Here is a 23333-nt window from a genome sequence, read left to right on the forward strand (position 1 = left end):
CACATGCATGAAAGAAAAAACATTAAAATACATGTCTAAGGGTTCATTTTCCTGACATCACATTATCTGACCTTTTCCGCTTGACTCATACATATACTAGATATAAAGAAAATGTGTTATATATACACAATGGAATTCTATGCCTCCATCAGAAAGAATGACATTGCCACATTTGTTAGGAAATGGAAAAACTTGGAAAAAATTATATTAAGTGAAGTAAGCCAGGCCCAAAGAAACATAGGTCCCATGGTTTCCCTTATCTGCAATATCTAGTATATGTATGGACTGCCTTTTAAGACATGATTTTTTTAGTTTTTTTTTTTAAATTGTTTATTTCATCAGTCTCAGTGCTTGAACTCAGGGCCTGGGCACTGTCATTGAGCTTTTCTGCTGAGAGCTAGCACTCTACCACTTTGAATAATAGTTCCACTTATAGCTTTCTGGTACTTAATTGGAGATAAAAGTCTCATGGACTTTCGTGCCCAGGCTGGTTTCGAACTGTGATCCTCAAATCCTAGCCTTGTGAATAGCTGGGGTATGAGCCACAGGTGCCTGGCTTCAATTAATTTCCAATCTCATCCACATTACATTTAAATTGAACAACACAAATAAAATGAATGTCACTAAAGTGTAAGTTCCAGATTCTTCGACTTGCTGACAAACTTTAAAATAGAAAGCATACTTTTTAAATTTGTAGTTTTCAGTTACATCTCTGGTAACCATGAATAGTACAAAGAAACTATTATGGAGTAAGGAGAATAGAATTAAGCAAGCAAGAGCTGATGATGCCAGGCTAGCAAATGATGTGCCTTTGAAAAGTATGAGCATGTGAATCGAAATTATGACTGCTGGGATTCTGTGTGCTTGCAATAATTAGCCAGGTGTGGCCTTACTGATAGTGACTGCCAGAGTTATCTATAGAACAGAAGTGGAAAGTTTGTAGAGGGTTCTAATTTAAATAGAACAGCTTCTCTGTTCAGGGAAAAGTGTAAATACAGAAAAGCATAAATAACAGCTGGCAGTATTTAAGTGTCTCAAAAATCCAAATAGTAGTCTGCATTTGAATATAGGTTAAAGCAGTTCTGATAGGCTAGTGCTTAGGGGTGGGGAAGGAGCAGTTTAGAGTCCTAGAATCCTGTAGAGAATGATGGTGTTTTGTTTTGTTTTTTAATCTCCTGCAGAATGTAGGTGCTCATGGTTTAATGATTTGATTTGGGGGAAATTTTATTGGTTCAGAAACATTGTATAGATTGTGCAGTCCTATTTCTATCTTGGATTTGAAGAGTCCATTCCTATGCAGGTTAATACAAGAGAAAATCTAATCATGGTGCCTCAATAATAATGATACTATTATACCACTATTTCAACATACAATAAAAAGAACTTCAGTTAGGAGAAATGAACCCTAAGATAAGGATTCAAATGTTTTTTTCTTTCTTGCGATTGTTTCTAACATATTTATAAGATGATTTCTTTGTTGCTTTGTATGTCCCTCCCCCACAGTATAACCCCTGTTTTCACTGTATTTGATGTTGATATAATTTGTGGAGGGGAAGGGAAAAATCAAATTGTTTAACCAGGGATACAGGTGGACTCATTGCAACAATGAGATGTACAAGACGTTATGTCCAAAAACAAACTTTACAATTTTGTCCTGGGGGAGGGTGGAGGAGAGAGGAAGGGGAAACAAAGGAAGAGGCAACAATGCTTGATAAGAAATGTACTCATTACCTTGCCCATATAATTGTAACCCCTCTCTACGGTATTTTCACAATAAAAAAAAAACACTTGAAAGTGATGCAACTATTTTTCCTTTTCCATTGACAATGAAAACTTCTCTGTATTAGTCAATCTTAGAGTATTAGAAAAATATGAATCATATACAGGCCACTAGGTTTAAGAAGGAATATGTAATTTCAGTTTAGCCATGCCATAATTTTCATGTATACTGATGCTTTGTAGGTTCTGTTATTTCTATAAAATATAGCTCTTAATGATAGATCTATATTTGATTTGCCATTACTCAGTGAGCTAGGTTCTAAGAATCATATTAGAAAGAATACTTTATTTGAATAGATTTCTGGTTAAATAAAAAAAATAGTTGTGTACCTACCTGTAAGTTTGGAAATTTCCCCTTCTTTTGAGGATTATAGTATATTTAACTATAATTTCAAAAAAATTATGGATAGATTCTTGGAATTCCAAGGAAATGAAAAATCTTTTAGCTTAAGGATGGATAGTTTGCTTGGCATCATCTATTTCAGTGATGGTGAACACATAATATCTAAGCTCTGAAATCTAGAAAGACATGTCATGTACCACTCTAACCACAGAGAACAGTCATGTCTTATCTCTGCCTAGAGTAGAGTGTACATTAGAGCTTTTCATTTTCAGCTTCTGAAAAGCCATCCAGAAATTCTGGTTCTTGATAATCATAGAAGGATAAAAAAAGAATAAATCAATATTTTTATTTTTGCTGTTTTATTGGCAAAGAAAACTTTAGTTTTTAGCCACCTTAATGCTTTCAGCTTTTGTAAATCAGTTTTGGTCCTTTTTTAGTTGTCCCTGATTACCTGTATGGTTTGCAGTGTCACCTAGAGATCTCTAAGTAGCTCTACTACATATTTTTTAAAGTTCCTGCTCAGTTTAAATTTCTCCTTGGGATAGTCATTTTGTATTTAGAATTATAGTTATTTTCTCCCTTTCAGTCCCATATAATGGAAGTAGACTTGGAAACTTTTAAAATGTGTCCCTAAGCAATTGAAGCACAAACCATTATCTGGTCTCTGTACGCTCTTCCTGTCCTCTCACATAAAAATTATTTTCAAATAAGTTTTATTGTGTATCTTAAAGGCACACAGCATAGTGTTATACCATCTGTATATAGTAAAATGGATAATAGAATGTAACAAATGGACATACCCATCCTCTCACAGTTACTGCTTTCCCCTCCTGGGGAAAATGCAGATAGAATCTACTCATTTAGCAACATTTCTGTGTATGAGCACTATTATTAACTATTGTCCTGTACATTAGAGCTTTTCATTTGTTCAACATACAGATTTGATATTTTATCTTTTGAATTTTTGTCTCCTATTATTCTTACATAATTTTCTAGCTTAAATGTATCTTCAGTTTTAATCAAAGTAAGTAGGAAAAGTTATGGTAGCATGTATTTAATAAGTGTTGCCCAATTTAGCTGTGATTCTCTACCACATTATCTTTATTTTATTTTCCTATCATTTAAGACATCAGGGAATCACACCTTGTGGCCATTTATCAGAAAATATTGCAGTATATTACATAGCATAGTTTAGTTACTCAGCTTTAAGTGAAAGTAGGTTGTACCAAGGAATCATAATAAAAATCAAGTAAATAAAAAATTTGAAAGCATATGATGTTATTTTTTGGTTCAGCAGCTATATCATTTTTGGTCCTGTGATATTTTTTTTAATTGTGAACATACTGTACAGAGGGGTTACAATTACATGGGTAAGATAATGAGTACATTTCTTAGCAAACATTGCAGCCTCCTCCTTTGTTTACCCTTCACATCCCTTCCCAGCCTTCCCCCACCCCCTCCCAATCCTCCCCCCACACCAAAGTTGTAAAGTTCATTTTCGACATGACAACTTGTACTTCTCATTGTTGCAACGGGTCCACCTGTATCCTTAAACAACTTGTTTTTCCCCTTCTCCTCCACAAATTATACCAACATCAAATATAGTGAAAGCAGGGGTTATACTGTGTGGGAGGGACATACAAAGCAACAAAGAAATAATCTTATAAATGCGTTAGAAATAAATGCATGAAAGAAAAAAACATTTAAATACATATCTAAGGGTTCATTTTCCTAACATCATCTTATCTGACCTTTTCTGCTTGACTCATACATATACTAGATATTGCAAATAAGGGAAACCATGGGACCTATGTTTCTTTGGGCCTGGCTTACTTCACTTAATATAATTTTTTCCAAGCCTTTCCATTTCCTAACAAATGGGACAATGCCATTCTTTCTGATGGAGGCATAGAATTCCATTGTGTATATATGCCACATTTTCTTGATCCATTAATCTACTGAGGGGCATCTGGGTTGGTTCCATATCTTAGCTATGGTAAATAATGCTGCAATAAACAGAGTTGTGCTGATAGCTTTAGTGTGGTATTGTTTGTAAACATTTGGGTAAATGCCCAAAAGCGAGATTGCTGGGTCATAGGGGAGCTCTATGTGAAGTCTTTTGAGGAACCTCCGTACTGCTTTCCAAAGTGGTTGAACAATACACTCCCACCAACAATGAAGTAAGGTTCCCTTCTGTCCACATCCCCTCCAGCATCTGTTGTTGTTAGAGTTCTTGATTTGTTTTTCAAGTCAATGTTCTTCAAGTGAGACTATCTTCCAATAATAGGCACCTTATTATATAGACTTTGTAGGATATCTCAGCGCTCACTGTTTTTTTCCCACCGCTTTACTTATATGTAAAAACTCAAAGGTGTGAAAATATCATGCTAGAATGTGATCACTTCTAATACAATGTTCAAACTACTACAATGTTCAAATTACTTTCTCATCGGTAGGTTTCACTGCCCAACATTTTAATTATACATAAGGTGATTACTTTCCTTTTAAATAAGAAAATAGATGGCATTTTTCTTTACTTAATGCAGCACAGATATAAAATTAAAAATTTTAAAAAACTATGTAAATCTTGTAACATGTGCTATTCAATGATTTAGTGACCTCTAATCACGTAATTTAGGAAGAATGGTAACATGAATAGAGCAATTTGTTACTTACTACTTATGTTGCTTTTATAAAACTACTGGCAGTAAGATTTTTCTCATACTTCTAATTCTCAGGAATGGTAGAAAAATATCACTTGAAAATGCCTTTATATCCCACATTCTTATAGTTACATGAAATAGTTACCTTTTCTATACAGACAGAATATAAAATGCATTTTTGGCTCTCATCTTACAAGTCATATGAGAGTTTCTATTTTTCCTTGATCCTTTACAAAATTTCTACTTTTTACTTTACACACTTCTTGTTCAGTCCCAAACAATGGATGAATGTTACTTGATTTGTGCCTAGAACAAATAGTGTCTTTATTCCTTTTAATTTCAAAAAAGAAAAAGGAATATGACTGGTTACCCACTCACTAATCCACTAGCTATTATCTACTTTACAGGGAGAGAAAGACAGAGATTGAGAGGTAAAGCTAATTCTACCTTTTCTGTAGGAAATGGAGATTTTATTTTCATTTCTTTAGCTAGTACTCATCTTCTCAATCAGAAATAAACTAAGCCAAAATGCAGGGACAAAGCTATAACTGACATCATTGACAATATTTCCTTTGAGTTTCTCTACATTAGGACTTACTGTTTCCTGATATAATAGTTCATCTAGTTATTTTAAGCTATTGGAATTTAAGTCTTCTTATAATTATGGGAAAACATATAACTTATTTTCCTACAGTAAAAACCCTTTAATTTCTCTAGACACCTGTATTAATTCACAATTGCAGTTTCTATTTCAATTAATTTCTTTTTCATTCAGCATTTTCTTTTTAAGCTTAATTTTTATATCTTTCACTTCCTATTTCAAATAGAAAAGATGTGAGGCACTAAAATTCACAAGAAAATATATTGACAGTAGGTATTTGGGGTGATTGTAACAATTTATTGCAACTTAATGGTGTTGTCTCTAAGGGATATTATAGAAATAATAAAAGAAACAATCACATCTTTATTATTTCTCATTTCAGTGGCCAAGATTTACCAGAGTAGTAAATCTTTTCTTGAAAAAGTGAGTCTATAACTTCCCAGAACTTGAGGTTTTAAAAAACACAACTTTAAGATGTTTAAATGATTTCATAGCTCACAAACTTTGTAATGCAAAACTTATTTCTCTTTAGATGTTCTTGGGGTACCACGTAGCATTTTATATTCTTTATTTTTATTGTTACTGAAGGGTTGATATATAGAAGGGTTACAGTTATATGAATCAGGTAATGAGTAATGAGTAGAATTCTTTTTGAACTATGTCTCCCCTTCCATTACTCTCTCTGCTTGTTTTTCCTCCTGTCCCCACCCACAGGATGAACAGTTCATTCTGCATATAGTGTCTAGTGAGTACCACTATTATAGTTGTTCACCCTTCCACCTTTTCTGTGCCCTCCCTTGCCCTCCAAAATACAAACTTACAAACAAGACAACAGGAAAAGAAAATAAGACATCAACAATGACAACTAACAATGTCTTTTGTTTTCTTTTCTTGGAGTTCATTTCATAGAGTATTATTTTATATGATAATATTCACATAGCTATTGAGCCTTTGTCCACCACTCCAATACCTATCCTCCTTTTGCCTCAGTGTGTGAGTGTCTAAAGTCTCATATAATTTATCATGTACCAGTGTGTGCATATATATATATATATATATATATCGTGTGTGTATTATGTGTATATATATATATATATATATATATATATATATATATTTCAGTGTGTTTACTTGTAGATTTGTTTTTGGAAACCAGAATTAATCTTTTTGCAGGTCTACTATCTGATAGCAGAAAATTTTTTAATATGTTCCCAAGAAGTTGATTTCCACTGTTTGCCCTTTTTCTACTCTCTAGAGGAACAGAGAAACCCATACTCACACAGTCTTTCCCATGCAGATCCATTTCTAGAAAATTCTACACATCCTGGCTACCTCCAAGTCTTTTTTCCTTTGCTGGATTACCATTGCTTTTCTTCTCAAATCTTCATCTAAAATACTTGCAAGGTTTCTAACCACATTCATTACAATGTTGTTGACATTTCAGGTAATAACTGTAAATGTACATTAGTAGATAAACATCAAGTTAAATATATCTTTCAAATGAATGCAGACCATTAAAATATGGAAAGGTATTTGTTTTTCTATCAGAAAGGCTTTCATGTGTGCTATCGATGGAAAAAGAATTTTAAAAAATACACCTAAATGTCTGCACCTGTGTAAGAGATTGCCAAAATAGTGCTGAAGAACAACGTGCTACAAAGACCTCATCAGCAAAGAACAATAACTATTGATTGCTTACGCTTCTGAATTGAGCTGGTGATGGGTGCTGTGCTTGCCTCTGCTCAAAGCTCGGGTTTAATCAGAATTCCAGAGAATAGCCTATCTTTGCTTTTCTCTGAAATGGTAACTGGAATGGCCATCCTCACCCCAAATTTTGTTTCCTTTGAGATAAGCTAGGACTTGCTTTGGTTGTTACTGGCAAAAGTGTGGTAAATATCCAAGAAGATATAAGAGGGGAGTGAAAACACATAAGCATTTATAAACCTATGTGTATAGGATGATTAACAAGTCATGGTGTAAAAGAATTTACCCAAGTAGGTTGAGAATTTGAATATCAGAGTAATATAGAGTTAGATGGCAAAAGATTACGATGCATAGAAGGATGAAAATTTGGGACCAGTTTTGTAATTAAGGTATGAAGACTTAAATTAGCTAGCAATTGTTTGGAGTGATTAAGAATTTGACTGTATGTCAAGACCTGTACAGTCTTGGAAAGTGTAACTATTTTCTGTTTAAAAGAAGAGCTCATGTTTATTGTTTATAATGATTATAAAGTTTAAGAATTGAGTACTGGCTATTTGCTCATGCTCTGTCTCTTACCCTTTCCCTTCTCTTTTTCCCCTCTCTCTAAATTTTCCTTCTCTCTTTCATTTTTTTCTATATATTTAATACGGTCTGATTTGAAACGTTCTTGACTGAGGTAAGCCTCTGAATGTGTAATGCAGAGTAATACAAAACTATTTAAAATACAAACAATTTAAAATAAATAAAATAAATAACAGAATTGTTTCCTTTATGCGACAGTAACCTTTTATTTCTACAATCCTTTTTATTTCACTTACAGCATGCATCATTATCATCTTCATCCATGTGACAATTGGAAAGTTTAATATTTCTATGATACACATGAAGTAATAGAAAATGTAAACTATGTTAGTATTTTTGCCATACTTTGACATTATATAAAACGGCATATTATTTGCCAATGGACACATCTTGAAATCACATGCTACTAGTCGCACTTTGACTACTATTTTTGATTGTTTTCATTGCCATTTCAGTGTTGGTATATTAATCTCCAATGCAAATATATTTTTTCTCACTTTGGGGATTTGTCATATGTTATTCTTTGTGAATAGCAGCCATCCCATTCACTCAACACATATTTCTTTAAGTTCATAAAATAAGGAAGGTTTTAAATTCCATGAGATTATGAGTAATATTACTTACTCTTGCATTCTAGGTATCTCAATGAACAAAGATCCAATGCAAGATGAACTACAATAAATATATTAAAACCATGAGGGATACAGGCTTTATAAATGAATACACTTTGTTTCTCTGGCTCATTATATTTTCATTTGTTATCTTGGATAAAGTACTTTTGTGATTTTTATTTTGTCCCTAAATGTTCATATTTTTAGTAGAGAGTAAGTTTCATTGTTTGAAATCTGTAAATTTCTTGCCATAAAAGTCATGCCTAAGGCACATGCTCAGTTCATGGTAACTAATACTGTTCAGTACTTGGAATTCCTACTTGTCCAGAGTATGCTGTATTCCAAAGGATGCAGGTGAGCATAGAGGCCCTATAATAATTAAGGATAATGTTTGTTATGCATACATGTGAAGGAATTTTTATTTTTTAGATCAAAAGTATAGAGACATCATCATTAATTACATTAAATATATTACTGGAAAATTTGTTAAATATTTTTATATAATATAGTGCCATTTGTGAGTTTCTTAAGAGGGATTATTTAATCATCTCAACCTTCTTACTAAGGAGTCTTGTGTATCACCTTCAATATTATCTGTATTATAATTTGAATGTTTTGAAATAAATTACAAATACAGACAAAAGATTAGTTTACATTTCTGTACTACAAACAACAAGCCAAACAAATTGAAACAAACAAATAAGTAACAAAGCCTAGGTTTCACTAAGTTCAAATCATACATTGGATCTCTGAAATTTATGATTGAAAAATATTTTTTTCTTTGAAGCAAAATCTCACAATGTAGCCCAAGCTGGTCTGATCTTGTCTGTCTTTTCTCTACCTCCCAAGAGCTGTGATTACACACATATGTATGTTACCATGCCTGGCTATAAATTGGTTTTGGATGACTATATGTTATTAATTACTGTATTAATCACTAATACAGAAATATTAATACTTAATTCTATGATATTTCAGCATTGGAATGGTCCTACGCTGTATTTAAATTTCATTTCTTGTCATTTTTTCTGTCAGATACTTAGTTGGTTACTAATGTGAAAAAGATAAGAAAATTGCTGAAACCATAAACTTCTTACAGAGGAGTCAATCATTGAACTGAATATATGTCCTTCTATATGAAGAGAGTACAATTGATTTGTTGATCCTCTATACTTAGATAATAAGATTTATATTATTAATTATTAATAGCATTACAGTACAGAATATGAAGATGCTAGGAGGGTATGATATATCAGTGGGCAAAATAGTGAATAATAAAATTATTTTTATTGACTTCCATTATCTGTTGTATTTTGTACTGAAAGAAACAGCATACTTTCATATATAAATATCATATTAAATTCACAAATTTGATTAATGCAATTAATAGGCTCAATTATTTTAATGACTTTTTAGCACATGTCAGGTTTACAGAAGATTTTCATTGTGGTATTTTCATACATGCATACAATGTACCAATGTACCAATGTACCAATGATCAAATTCATCTCTTCTATCACTCAACTTCCCTCTTCCCTTTTTTCTTTTTTTCTTAAAGAGAATAAAACAACATTTCAACACATTTTGTTGTTCTATTTTCACACATGTATAAAAATACTTCAACCATATTCATTCTCATTTACTTTTCCATTTGCATTCCCTCTTCCCACTTGTATACATTTCCCAACAGAATCTGTTTTACTTTCCTGTCATTTGTTTTCATTTTTAGTGTATATTAATTTTACAAAGGGGTTCCACTATGGAATTTCACAAGTGAATATACTATAATTTACTCTATTGCTCTCTCTTTCCCAGTTCCTCAGATTCCCCCATTCAACAGCTTTCAGTAATTTCCCTTCGTATATAGCCATCTTCATGTATAGGCACAAGGCATTCCAATATTATTCATTCTCCATCATTCTTTCCCTCTCCTCCCTCCTCTTCATTTCCCCAAAAGCCCCACAGTAATTATACATAAACACACATAGACAGACACACATACACCCAAACATATCACATTTTGTGTGTGTGTGTGTGTGTGTGTATATATATATATATATATATATATATATATATATATATATATATATAATTTATTCTTCAGTTGTTGGGCTCCTTGCAAGATTACAGAGATTGGCTGTTGTGAATAGAGCTGTATTAAGTAAGATTATATATTGACCATATATTGATATATATTCCTTCAGATATATACAAAGTGTGATTTGGTGGGGTAAGTTTTTTGAGAAATTTCTATACATATTTACATTCTTCCCACCAGTGTTTGTGTGTGTGTGTGTGGGGGTGGCGGGTCGTGGGTCCTGAACTCTGGGCTGAGTTCTGTCCCTCATCTCTTCAGCTGAAGGCTAGTGCTGTACCACTTGAGCCACAGTACCATATCCGGCTTTTCTGCTTATGTGGTGCTGAGGAATTGAACCTAGGGCCTCAGTATCCAAGGCAAGCACTCTACCACGGAGCCACCTTCCCAGCCTCCCACCAGTGTCTTCACCCACATCTCTGCTAGTGTTTATTGTTATTTTCTTGATGATTGCCATTCCGACTGAAAGAAGATAGAATCTTAGTGTAGTTTTGCTTTGCTTTTACTTTATGGATAAGACTGTTGAACATTTAATCCTATAACAATTTGCTATTTTTGTTTCTTCTACTAAGAACTGTGTGTTTAATAATCATTTTATGAACTAAGCCACAAATTCACAAAATTACTTTCATCAGGCAAAGAATGGATAATCCAAAATAAGCAACCAAATGATAGTGCTTCACACATAGCAGTAGGTGATAAACTACTGATTGTTACACTGTGTTAAGTTAAAGCAATTAGTGTTAACAAACAATGAACAATATTTTATATATAAGAAAACTTTTGGAAAAGTCATAAACTAGTCTTAAAGTAGAAGAAATAGCGTTTACAATGTTAAAATTCTTATACTTGCTACAAAAGCACTTTCCAATTGCCAACAAACATAATTTTACTACCTATTATATCCCAACAGCAGTGCTAACTGATGCTTTATGATAACGAAGTTATGAGTATATCAAATTTGTAAGATAAACATGGCTAAGTTTTCCTTGTAGGTTATTAATATTCAGCAGAGACAGAGCAAATTGGTCTCAGCCAAAAACAGGCTGTTTCCCCAATGTTCTTGCATATCAGCCATATCATTAACCCTGGAGTTTCTAAGAACTTAGGTAGACATCTAGGTTTTGTTGGTAGTCATACATTGAAAGACAAAATATTTCATTTTTGCTTTTTCATCAGTACTAGATACATAGTGTAGCAAGTTATCTCAAGATGACATATGTGTAGATAGAAAACTAACAAACCAATTTAGATGTCTCACAGAGGACTGTACTTTGCTGAACAATGAGAGAAACATAGTTCCTTGAGTGGACTAATGAGCTCAGAAATAGAGAAGAAATAGAAGGAAAATAGCAGGGAAATCGATGGGGAAAGAGGGGGAAATAGAGACTCGCTTCTAGACACAATATTTATAAGAGAGTGCATTGACATCAAGAAGTCAAAGATGGATTAGAGTAGGGTACCCTTCTGTCTACATCCCCTCCAGAATCTGTTGTTTAATTAGAGTTCTTGATTATAGCAATTCTAACTGGGGTGAGGTGGAATCTCAATGTTGTTTTGCTTTTCATTTCTTTTATGGCTAGAGAGGTTGAGCATTTTTTCATGTGTCTATTGGCCATTCTTATTTCCTTTTCAGAGAAGTTTCTCTTTAAGTCTTTAGGCCAGTTATTTATTGGGCAGTTGTTTCTTTGAGGATTTGTTGTTGGGGTATTCAATTTTTGATTGCCAAGTATATTTTAGATTCGAGACCCTTGTCTGTTGCATGGCTAGTGAAGATCTTCTCCCAATCTGTGGGCTTCTAGTGATCTTGCTAGCTATGTCCTTTGCCATGCAGAAGCTATGCAATTTCATGCAATCCCATTTGTCCAACCTTTCTTTGATTTGTTGTGTTTCTGGGTCTCTATTAAGAAAATTTTGGCCTGTGCCAAGGAGACCTAGGGTTTCTTCTGGTCCATCCTGTAATGTTTTCAGAGGATCTGAGTTGATTCTGGTGCAGGGTGATATATAAGGATCTAGCTTTATTTTTCCACAAGTAGTTAACCAATTTTGCCAGCACCATTTACTGAAGAGGCTGGCTGTCTTCCATTCTATTTTTTTAGCTCCCTTATTGAAGATTAGATGGCTCTAGGTCTGTGGGTTCATTTCTGTGTTTTCAGTTCTATTCCGTTGGTCCTGAGGTCTGTTCTTTTTTTTGGGGGGGGGTCCGGTCGTGGGGCCTGAACTCTGGGCCTGGGCACTGTCTCTCAGCTCTTCAGCTCAAGGCTAGCGCTCTACCACTTGAGCCACAGCGCCACTTCCGGCTTTTTTCTGTTTGCTTATGTGGTGCTGAGGAATCGAACCCAGGGCCTTGAGCATGCAAGGCAAGCGCTCTACCACTGAGCCTCCTTCCCAGCCCCCTGAGGTCTGTTCTTGTGCCAGCACCAAGCTTTGTTGCTGGGAGTGTAAACTTGTTCAATCACTTTGGAAAGTAGTATGGAGGTTCCTCAAAAGACTCCACATAGAGCTCCCCTAGGATCCAACAATCCACTTTTGGGCATTTACCCAAATGATCACAAACAAAACCATACTAAAGCTACCAGCACAACTCTGTTAATTGCAGCATTATTTACCATAGCTAAGATATGGAGCCAACCCAGATGCCCCTCAGTAGATGAATAAATCAAGAAAATGTGGTATATATACACAATGGAATTCTATGCCTCCAGCAGAAAGAATGACATTGTCCCATTTGTTAGGAAATGGAAAGACTTGGAAAAAATTCTATTAAGTGAAGTAAGCCAGGCCCAAAGAAACATAGGTCCCATGGTTTCTCTTATTTGCAATAACTAGTACATGTGTGAGACAAGCAGAAAAGGTCAGATAAGGCGATGTTAGGAAAATGAACCCTTAGATATGTATTTAAATGTTTTTTTCTTTCATGCATTTTTTCTAAGGCATTTATAAGATTATTTCTTTGTTGCTTTGTATGTCCCTCCCCCACAGTATAATCCCTGCTTTCACTATATTTGATGTTGGTATAATTTGTGGAGGAGAAGGGGAAAAACAAGTCATTTAAGGATACAGGTGGACCCGTTGCAACAATGAGACGTACAAGTATATGTCTGAGACAAACAGAAATGGTCAGATAAGTTGCTGTTAGGCGAAATGAACCCCAAGATAAGGACTCAAATGGTTTTTCTTTCTTGCTATTGTTTCTAACATATTTATGAGGTATTTCTTTGTTGCTTTGTATGTATCTCCCCCACGGTATAACCCCTGTGTTCACTGTATTTGATGTTGGTATAATTTGTGGAGAGGAAGGGAAAAAAAAAACAAATTGTTTAAATAGAGATACAGGTGGACCCATTGCAACTCATTGAGATGTACAAGATGTTATGCTGAAAAATGAACTTTAGAACTTTGGCGCGGGGTGGGGTGGTGGTTTGGAGGGTAGGGGGGCAGTGGGGGGACTAAGGGAGGAGATGGGAAGGGATGGGAAGGGGAAACAAAGGAGGCGGCAACAATGCTTGAAAAGATATGTACTCATTACCTTGCTCATGTAATTGTAACCCCTCTGTACGGTATTTTCACAATTAAAAAAAAAAAGAAAAAAAGAAAGAAAAAAGATGGATTGCCAATAAAAGTCCTTGGAAATGGTGTTTTTGAATGGTTTGATTTTGTTTTTGATGTCATTGTTACTTGGTTGGAACTGTATTTTATCTCATTGATTATTTGAAAATCTGCTACTGTTATTTATTAAAAACATATACATTATTTGTGCATTAGGATGTTGGGAAATTAAATTAAGAATGACATATTGATGACTTTGGGTTTACTTTTTTATTTTCAATTTTTGTGTGTTGGTCCTAAGGCTTGAATCCATTGCCTAGGGGGTATCTCTGACCTTTTGTGCCTTAAGATATGCTGTACCCCATGAGCCACACTTTCACCTCTGGCTTTTTGGGAGTTTATTGGAGACAAGAATCTCATGGATTTTCCCTGCCCAGGCTGCCTTCTAACCATCATCCTGAGATCATACCCTCCTGAGTAGTTAGGATTATGGGCATAAAACTCCAACACCTAGTAAATTAGGAGATTTCAAAGATTAAAATTAATTAAAAACTAGTAATAGCACTCTTGATTTTTCTTTTCTGCAAAGCTGAGATATGCACCGAGCGTCTTTTGTATGCTAGATAATTGTTTTATCACTGAGTTAGGTCTTGGCATCTAAAAGCCAGCAACTTAATAATTATTATCTATAGTGGCCACTGAAGGCAGCTTCAAATTTGTAGTGGAAATTCATACTCAAATAATTTTTTCTATTAGTTGGAAACTCAGATCAAATATTGTACTCAAATTTATATATTAAGATTGAGAAATTTTTAACAAAGATTTAGCCATCACCAGATCAGGATACAGCATACTGACATTCCCCACAAGTTCTTCTTAACTAATGGCATTTCTTTACTGAAAGATACCACTTATTTCCACAATACTTTTTTAGAAACTTAATATATGTGTATATCCTTGTGTTTGATTATTTCAATCTATATAGTGTCTATATTGTATCAATATTTTGTGTGTATTGTGGGGTCATTGTACAATGTGTAAATACATTATAATTTGTTAAAACGTATATGACTAGTTTTCCAAGACTTTCAATTATGACTAATCTATTTGCATTCATGTACAAGTTTTCTGTAGACATGTTTTTGTTTCTCTTGGGTAAATAAGAATGAAATTAACTTAAATGCCTGAGTTATAATTTTCTAAGTTGTTTATATAATTTTACACCTCCAGAAGACAAAAAATGTTACTCAATTTAAACTACAGTAATAAAGTACCATACATTAAGTGGAATTTAAATAACAGACCTTTATTTATCATAATTCTGGAAGCAGGACATAGGAGAACAAGGTTTCAATGTGATTATGCTCTGGAGGCCCCCATCTCCAGAAGAGGCACTAATCCCATCCGTGTGGTGATTCCATACCTGACCTAATTATCCACAAAGACTTCACCTTCAAAATCACCATCCCTGGGGATTAGAGTATAGCATACAAATTTTGTAAGTATACAAATATTGAGTGCAATTTAGATTTCTATGATTACTATTGAAGGAAATAATTGGATCAACTACTTTTCTAGCTACGAGTTACAAGTGTTTTCCTCCTGCGGTTATTGACTTTTCATCGCTTTAATGAATGTCTTTTTATGAATAGATAATTTTAAATTTTGATGCAGCATAAAGTTTCAATTTGTCACTTAATAACCCATTCTCTGTGAATCCTAAGACTTGCGGAGAATGTTTGGCTTGTTCCTGAATTCTTTTACTTGTATTATTTCCTCTGAAGGTCTTACAGTTTTAAATATTTATGTTTTGGGCTATGATCCCTTTTGAGACAATTTTTAAATTTTATGTTTAGTGAAAGGTATAGGTTGAAGTTTAGTGTTTCCATGTAAGTATCTAGTCCTTCTAGCCCTGTTCCTTGAAAACACAATATTTTCTGATTTGATTACCTCAGCATCTTTAAGCAATCATTTGACCCTTTACATGTGAGCCTTCAAGCTGTCTAATTTATTCCACCCTACTTTTTATTTGTCTTTCCTTATGAAAAGAATCATTTTTACTCATCTAGCAATAAAGAAAGCACTTAAAATTGTAATATTGTTGGGCTGAGACGGTGACTTGGTGGTAAAGTGCTTGCCTAGCATGCACAAAGCTTAGGGTCCAATTCCTCAGCACCACATAAACAGAAAAAGGTGTAAGTGGTGCTGTGGCTCAAGTGGTAGAGTGCTAGCCTTGAGCTAGCACTTGAGCTCAAGAGGCCCAGAGTTCGAGCTCCACGACTACCACCACCACCACCACCACCATACACACACACACACACACACACACACACATTTAAGGGAAACTATTTAAAAGAAGGATGAGAGCAGTGAGGAGGGAAAGACATAAATAGGGTAAAAAGAAATGTTACTGTTATATGCATGTATAAAAATTTCATAATCAATTTGTTTTATAAAGTTAACATGATAATAAAATTAAAAAGCCATCTTGGAAGGGATGTGAGAAATATATATTACCATTTATTTATACTTGGAAATACATTCATACCAATATATATCTGGATAAGCTTAATATAAATGAACATAAAGAGGACCAAAATAAATGTGCTGAGCTTAAACCTGAAGAAAGTAGAAGGGCAATGTTGGTCAAAATACATTACACTTATAAAAAATGACATGTAAAATTAAAACCCCTTTGTATCCACTTAAAGATAATAAAAATAAAATATAGTTAAGTGCCCATGGCTCACGTCTCTCATCTATTTAAGGGGCTGAGATCTAAGGATCCTGCTTTAAAGCCAGTCTTGGCAGGAAAGACTTTGAGACTCTTATCTCCAATTAAGCACTAAAAAAGTTGGAAGTGGAACTGTAGCTCAAGTTAAGAGTGCCAGCTTTGATCAAAAATGCTTATGGACAGCTCCAGGTCCTTAATTTAAAGCCCTAGGACCAGAGAAAATAAAATAAAATAGGTGAAGAGCAAATTAAATTCAAAATGAATATAATGGATATAAGAGCAGTAGGTATGTAAATAAAAAGTAAAAAAAAATGAGAAATATCAAGACCAAAAAAAATTTCAGAAATGATTAAGGTAATTAAAAGATTTCTGAGACTAATCCAGAACACAGCCTCATTGACTAACATATAAAAATGTAATAGATGTCTTTCTAGTAAAATGTCAGAGTTCAGTAGTTTATAAATCCTAAAATATTTACTATTTATCTTTCAGAAATTACTTCATTTTATCTTATTGAAGAGCCCAAGTTTATATTTTATGACTTTTTTTTCCTTTGGTGGACTTGAAGAAATTTTTTTAGCATTTTTAGTAGGGAATTTTTTATGTGCCAGTAAATATCATTTTTGTTATTTTTTTATAGAAGAATGGATAGAATTGCATATCATCATGTTAAACAAAAATAATTTAAATTTAAAAGGACAATGATTTAAATTAAATATAATACTCATAAAATGAAGGACACAGGTCTTATATAGAAAACTCAATGGAACTGTACAAAACTTCATTGTGATTCCATCCTATATCGCAAGTGTTTTCTTAACTCTTCTCGCAGAAGTCACATTGAAATATGATGTGCTCCTCTTGAGCTTTTCTTCTTTTAGTTGCCATTTGAAAGAATTGCTAGCTATGTGAAACAATAGTGTCAGGAGACATCAAAGAAGGCCACAAGTCAGTGTAATGTAGAAAATATTCCTCAAACCTAAAATGTAGGTGTACTTCAAATTCTTTGTATGAAATCAGATAACTTATAACTATTTCATAAGTACTTGCTTACTGTTCTCTTTGGTTCTTGGGATGAGAGATGAAAGTCATAAGATGGAAAGAAATGGGACTTTTCATGTGGCTCTAATGATACAATATCTTTTGAAGGGTAATGATTTGGGAGAACTTGATAAGGTGAAGTGTGACTAAATGACCATAAATTATCCCCAGTTAGAAGGAACTCAGACAAAAAAGATTATAGAAGGAATAGTTTTCATTTTTAAAGACATTGATAGGTAAGTGCATGGTACTTAATTTTATCTAAAATTTAGCAATGTAAAACAGCTCATTTGAAATTTAAATAGCCGTCTTTGAAGAAACCTTAGTTTTTCTATCTGTCCTCTTTAGATCCTTCAAGGAAAGAAAAGGTTGAAGTGTGCTTGTTTTACTCCCTCTGCTCATTAATTTTTAAAGTCCCACTTTGAACTGGCTGCCTTACAATGATGTTTCACCTGATTGGTTATGGCAGACACATTACTGTCATGTCACAAAAAATGCTGCTTCAGAGAGTTGATTAATTTTGAATATTTGGTTAGAGATGCAAAAACATTGGTAGGTTGATTTTAGAATAGAGAATCTATGTGGAATTAATAATGTAATCTACAAGTTCAGGCAAAAATTGCTTATGCACAGCATTTATGTTAATCATGGAATCACTGGAATGATTTTCCCTAAGGGCATATTGATAACGTAGTTCAATTGTTTCAGACACCAGAGACATAATAATTAATGTTTCATTTAGTTTTATTAATCTGAAAAAAGTTTACCTCTAACCTAATATTTGGACAATGTGGAAAGCTTATTATTTTAGATGTGAATGGTAGGTATTTAATAATTTTATTCAAACAATAATATTTTAACAAAAAGGAGAAACAAGGAAAGTAATAATGATTTGTAATTTTCAATATAGTTTGTTAGTATAAACATCAATATCACTCTATGACCTTCCTTCCACTTTTTGTAAAATATAAAGCTTTCCTTTGGATTCCTGTTAAATGTACATTATGACAGAAGTCTACATTTATTAGTAGCAACTAGGAAATCACTTTAGACCAGATAATCACATTTAAAACTCCTTACTGTTTGACATAGAAAAATTAGAAAGGAAAAGAGAATGGAGATGAGAGGAAACAGAAGCATTGACTGCAAAGTGAATAGGAGATACACAAAAAGTATTATTTAATGTCATTTCTTACCCACTGCAAGGTCTTTCTTTTAATTTATAGTCATATTCATTCTTCATAGCAATCTTCCCTTTGTTAGAACTGGTAAGAATGGATACAGAAAGAGAAACCTTCAATTTGTATTTTAGACTCAGAAATCCTCAGGGTCCAGCTGTAAAATTCATGCCTATTTCTGAAGAGTCAGTGTCCTGTAAACTTCAAACTGAAAGAGTGAATTACCACCATTGGGTTGTTTGTCTTGATGGATGATATGTGAATGAACTATCCCCTTTTTAATTTAAAATTTAATAGGTATAATAGGTGGTTATTGAAAATAAAACTCTAAAGTAGTCAATTAGTCTTAAGCATTATTTAAGAATAAATATCAACAAACTTCATGTGACTATGCAAATATTCTATAAATTCTTTGTTTAATGCTTAAAATACTGCTCTGATAGATGATGTATACCTGGATTATATATCCAATGCAAAAAAAGTTTGACATATGTGCACAAGGAACATTTCACATTTATTGACAACACTTTCCACGCAAGACTATAAGACATATATATATATATATATATATATATATATATATATATATATATATATATGTACATGTAGTGCAGAAAATTAGGTTTATTGCTCTTTGTACTTGAAGGAGAATACAAACTGTTAGAGAATGTGGGACTTCTCTGCATGAAAATATTAGGAAAGATCTATCAGGATTTAATCATTCATAGGAAGCAGACATGCAGGATTCTCCATGAATTCTGAGTTCGTAGAAAGTTAGAACCATTTTATGATTGAATTTCTCCACAGAGTGCTTTAGAAAAATTACCCCACTTCAAAGTGTACAATCCATACATAGGGTAAAGCAGGTGTGATCAACTAAAGTCTTAACATTAGTCTAGTTTATAAGATTTACTATTTGTGCCAGTACTGGGGCTTGAACTCAGAGTCTGAGAGGTGTCACTTAACATTTTTTCTCAAGACAGTCACTCAACAATTTGAGGCACAACTCTATTTACAGCTTTTTGGTGGTTAATTGGAGATAAGAGTCTCAATACTTTCCTGATTGGGTTGGTTTTTCAACCACAATCAGATCTCAGCCACTGGCATCTAGCTTACTTGTAAAATTCTTACCCAGTAGATCCTAACCTGACATATCATATGTATTTCTGTTACTTTTCCCTCAAATTACACTTTCTTACAAAGTATTTGCTTGAATAAACCGAGACTTTTATTTTTTCTCTGTTCTTTCTGCCAGATGGATTATTCTATTTCAACTTGGCCTCTTAAAAATTTCAATTTATGTTAAAAATGAAGATTAGCTAAACATTAATATTTAAGACATCTACCAATCCCTTCACAAGAATTTTCCCATTATTTTGTCAAATCTTTTACTGAAATTGATCTGATCAAAAATATTGATATTATAGTATGTTATATATTCTCAATATTGTTGATAAATTCCTTTTGTATTTCCATTTTATAGATGAGAAATTAAAGTCAAGTGTGGACAAATTGTCTAAGAAAAGCAAATAGTGAAGCTAGTATTTGAACCCATGTTTTTACCATAGGCCACACTGCTCACTTCAAATACCAGCCCAGTAACTTCTCTGTTTCCTGATCCCCTTCCAGTAAGGAGATCTCTGCTTCCTAAGCCCCTCGATTATCTACCATACATATATGTTCTGTGGTAGAATTTGTTTCTCTTATGCTGGCAGTGGGGACTGAATTTAGGGCTTCAAGCTCTTGTCTTAGTTTCTTCATTCAAGGCTGGCACTCTACCACTTGGGTCACACATTCACTTTTGGATTTTTTTCTTCTTCTTTTTTCTCTGAGTTCTTTTTTTTATTATATATATTATTTTTTAATTGTGAAAATACCATACTGAGGGGTTACAATTACATGGGCAAGATAATGAATACATTTCTTATCATACATTGTTGCCTCCTATGTTTCCCCTTACCATCCCTTCCCATCTTACCCCCTCACCCTCCCTCCCCCAAAGTTGTAAATTTCATTTTCGACATAACATCTTGTACATCTCATTGTGTAACGGGTCCATCTGTATCCCTATTTAAATGATTTGTTTTTGCCCTTCCTCTCCACAAATTATACCAACATCAAATACAGTGAAAGCAGGGTTTATACCGTGGGGGAGGGACATACAAAGCAACAAAGAAATATCTTACAAATGTGCAAAATGGGGTTCATTTCACCTAACATCAACTTATCTGACCATTTCTGCTTGTCTCAGACATATACTAGATACTGCAAATAAGAGAAACCATGAGACCTGTGTTTCTTTGGGCCTGGCTTACTTCACTTAATAGAATTTTTTCCAAGTCTTTCCATTTCCTAACAAATGGGGCAATGCCATTCTTTCTGATGGAGGCATAGAATTCCATTGTGTGTGTGTGTGTGTGTGTGTGTGAGTGTGTGTGTGTGTGTGTGTATAATATATATATATACCATATTATGTATATATACCACATTCATCTACTGTGGGGCATCTGGGTTGGTTCCATATCTTAGCTATGGTAAATAATGCTGCAATAAACACAGTTGTGCTTGTAGCTTTAGTATGGTCTTGTTTGTGATAATTTGGGTAAATGCCCAAAACTGGGATTGCTGGATCCTAGGGGAGCTCTATGTGGAGTCTTTTGAGGCTGTTCTCCACTTTTGGATTTTTAATGGTTAATTACAGATATGAGTCTCACAGATTTTTATGCCTAAACTGGCTTCAAATTTTGATTCTCAAAGCTCAGCCTCCTGAGTATCAAGGTTAAAGATATGAGCCACCACTGGCCAGCTAGAAGAAGAAATATATATATATATATATATATATATATATATAAAATGTGTGTGGAGAAATTATATGTCGTCTTCCATTGAATTTGTCTGTGCAAACTACATGAAGATCTTCTCCCAATCTGTAGGCTATCTATTTTTCTTGCTAACTGTATCCTTTGCCATGCAGAAGCTCTACAGTTTCATGCAGTCCCATTGATTCAGCCTTTCTTTGATTTGTTGTGTGTCTGGATCTTTATTTAGGAAGGTTCGACCTGTGCCAAGGAGAAAAAGGCCTTACTTTTTTGTATTTTTGGCATCTTTCTGAAAATTAGTTATGAATAGAGGTATGAAAATATTTTTAGGTTTTCAATCCTGTTCCATCCACCTATGTGCTATTTTCAATGCTGACTCCATGATACTAGAGTTCATCTCTGTAGTGTGTCTTGCAATTATTGTGAAGCTTCCAGCTTTGCTTTTGTTGCCCAAATATTTCTTTGACTACTTGGGATGTAATATAGACTTTTGTATTAATATATATAAATCTGTAAAAAATGTCTTTGCCATTTAAAGGGATTGCCTTGCATGTATGCATTGCCTTGAGTAATGAAGATATCATTTTCTTATCCATGTTGATTTTTCTTATCCATGAACTTGGAAAGTTTGTCCATCTCTTGTGGTCTTCAATTTTTCTTTGAAAATACAGTTTGATTCTTATTAAGGTGTTCTATAGAGAGGTTCAATTTCTTTCATCAATATTTTATAATTTTCTTTCTGGTAGTCTTTTGCCTCGTTGGTTAAATTTCTCCCTAGATGTTAATTATGGGGGCTATTCGGAGTGAGATTGTTTTGATGATTTTTTTTCTCAGAAAATTTATTAGCATATAAAAAGCTACTGATTTTGTCTGTAGTTTGTGTCCTGTTGCTTATTGATCTGATCAATTTTAATACTGTCTTTAGATCTTACCATTTGTAGAATCATATCAGCTGTAGACCGAGGAAATTTTATTTCTTCTTTTCCTGTATGTGTGCTCTCTTTTGTTGATGTAGATGGATTTCTCGGGTTGAACCTTCTAGTACTATATTCAAAGATGATGGTGAGATCTGGCAACTTTGTGTTGTTGTCAAACCTAGACTAAATATTTTTTAACTTCTCAATAGTCAGTTTGATGTAGACAATTCGTTTGTCATATATCGCTTTTATTACATTAATATATATTCCTACTCCACCTCATTTGTTCATGGAGTTCATTCCCTCAGTGCCTTTGCTGCATCTGTATGGTTTTCACCCTCCACGGTGTTTGTGTGAAGTACTGCATTTATTGATTTGTGTGTGGTAAGGCACTTGTCCTCCCTGCAGACGGTGTTGCAGATCCAGGTGTTTCATGAAGAGAGGCAGTGTTGCCAGTGGGAGAATGTTCATTGAAGTTAGGTTACTACCCAGCCATGCATATCTGAAGGTGACAATTGAGCTTTTCTTTTCCAACCCTTTCAGCTGTAAGTGAGTAAGCAGGAGCGGGGATGACTAACACAATTCTCCTAAGGGCTATCCTTGCCTCTGTATACTTAAGGGCAGGCTAACAGTTTTGGTCACTGTAGTGGACTCTTTCACACTGTGTTTCTTGAAAAAGAAAGTGAGTAGGAGTGGGTGGCTGATGGAGAAAAGCAA

Source organism: Dipodomys ordii, unplaced genomic scaffold (genome assembly GCF_000151885.1).
Source record: "Dipodomys ordii isolate 6190 unplaced genomic scaffold, Dord_2.0 Scaffold5, whole genome shotgun sequence".
NCBI lineage: Eukaryota > Metazoa > Chordata > Mammalia > Rodentia > Heteromyidae > Dipodomys > Dipodomys ordii.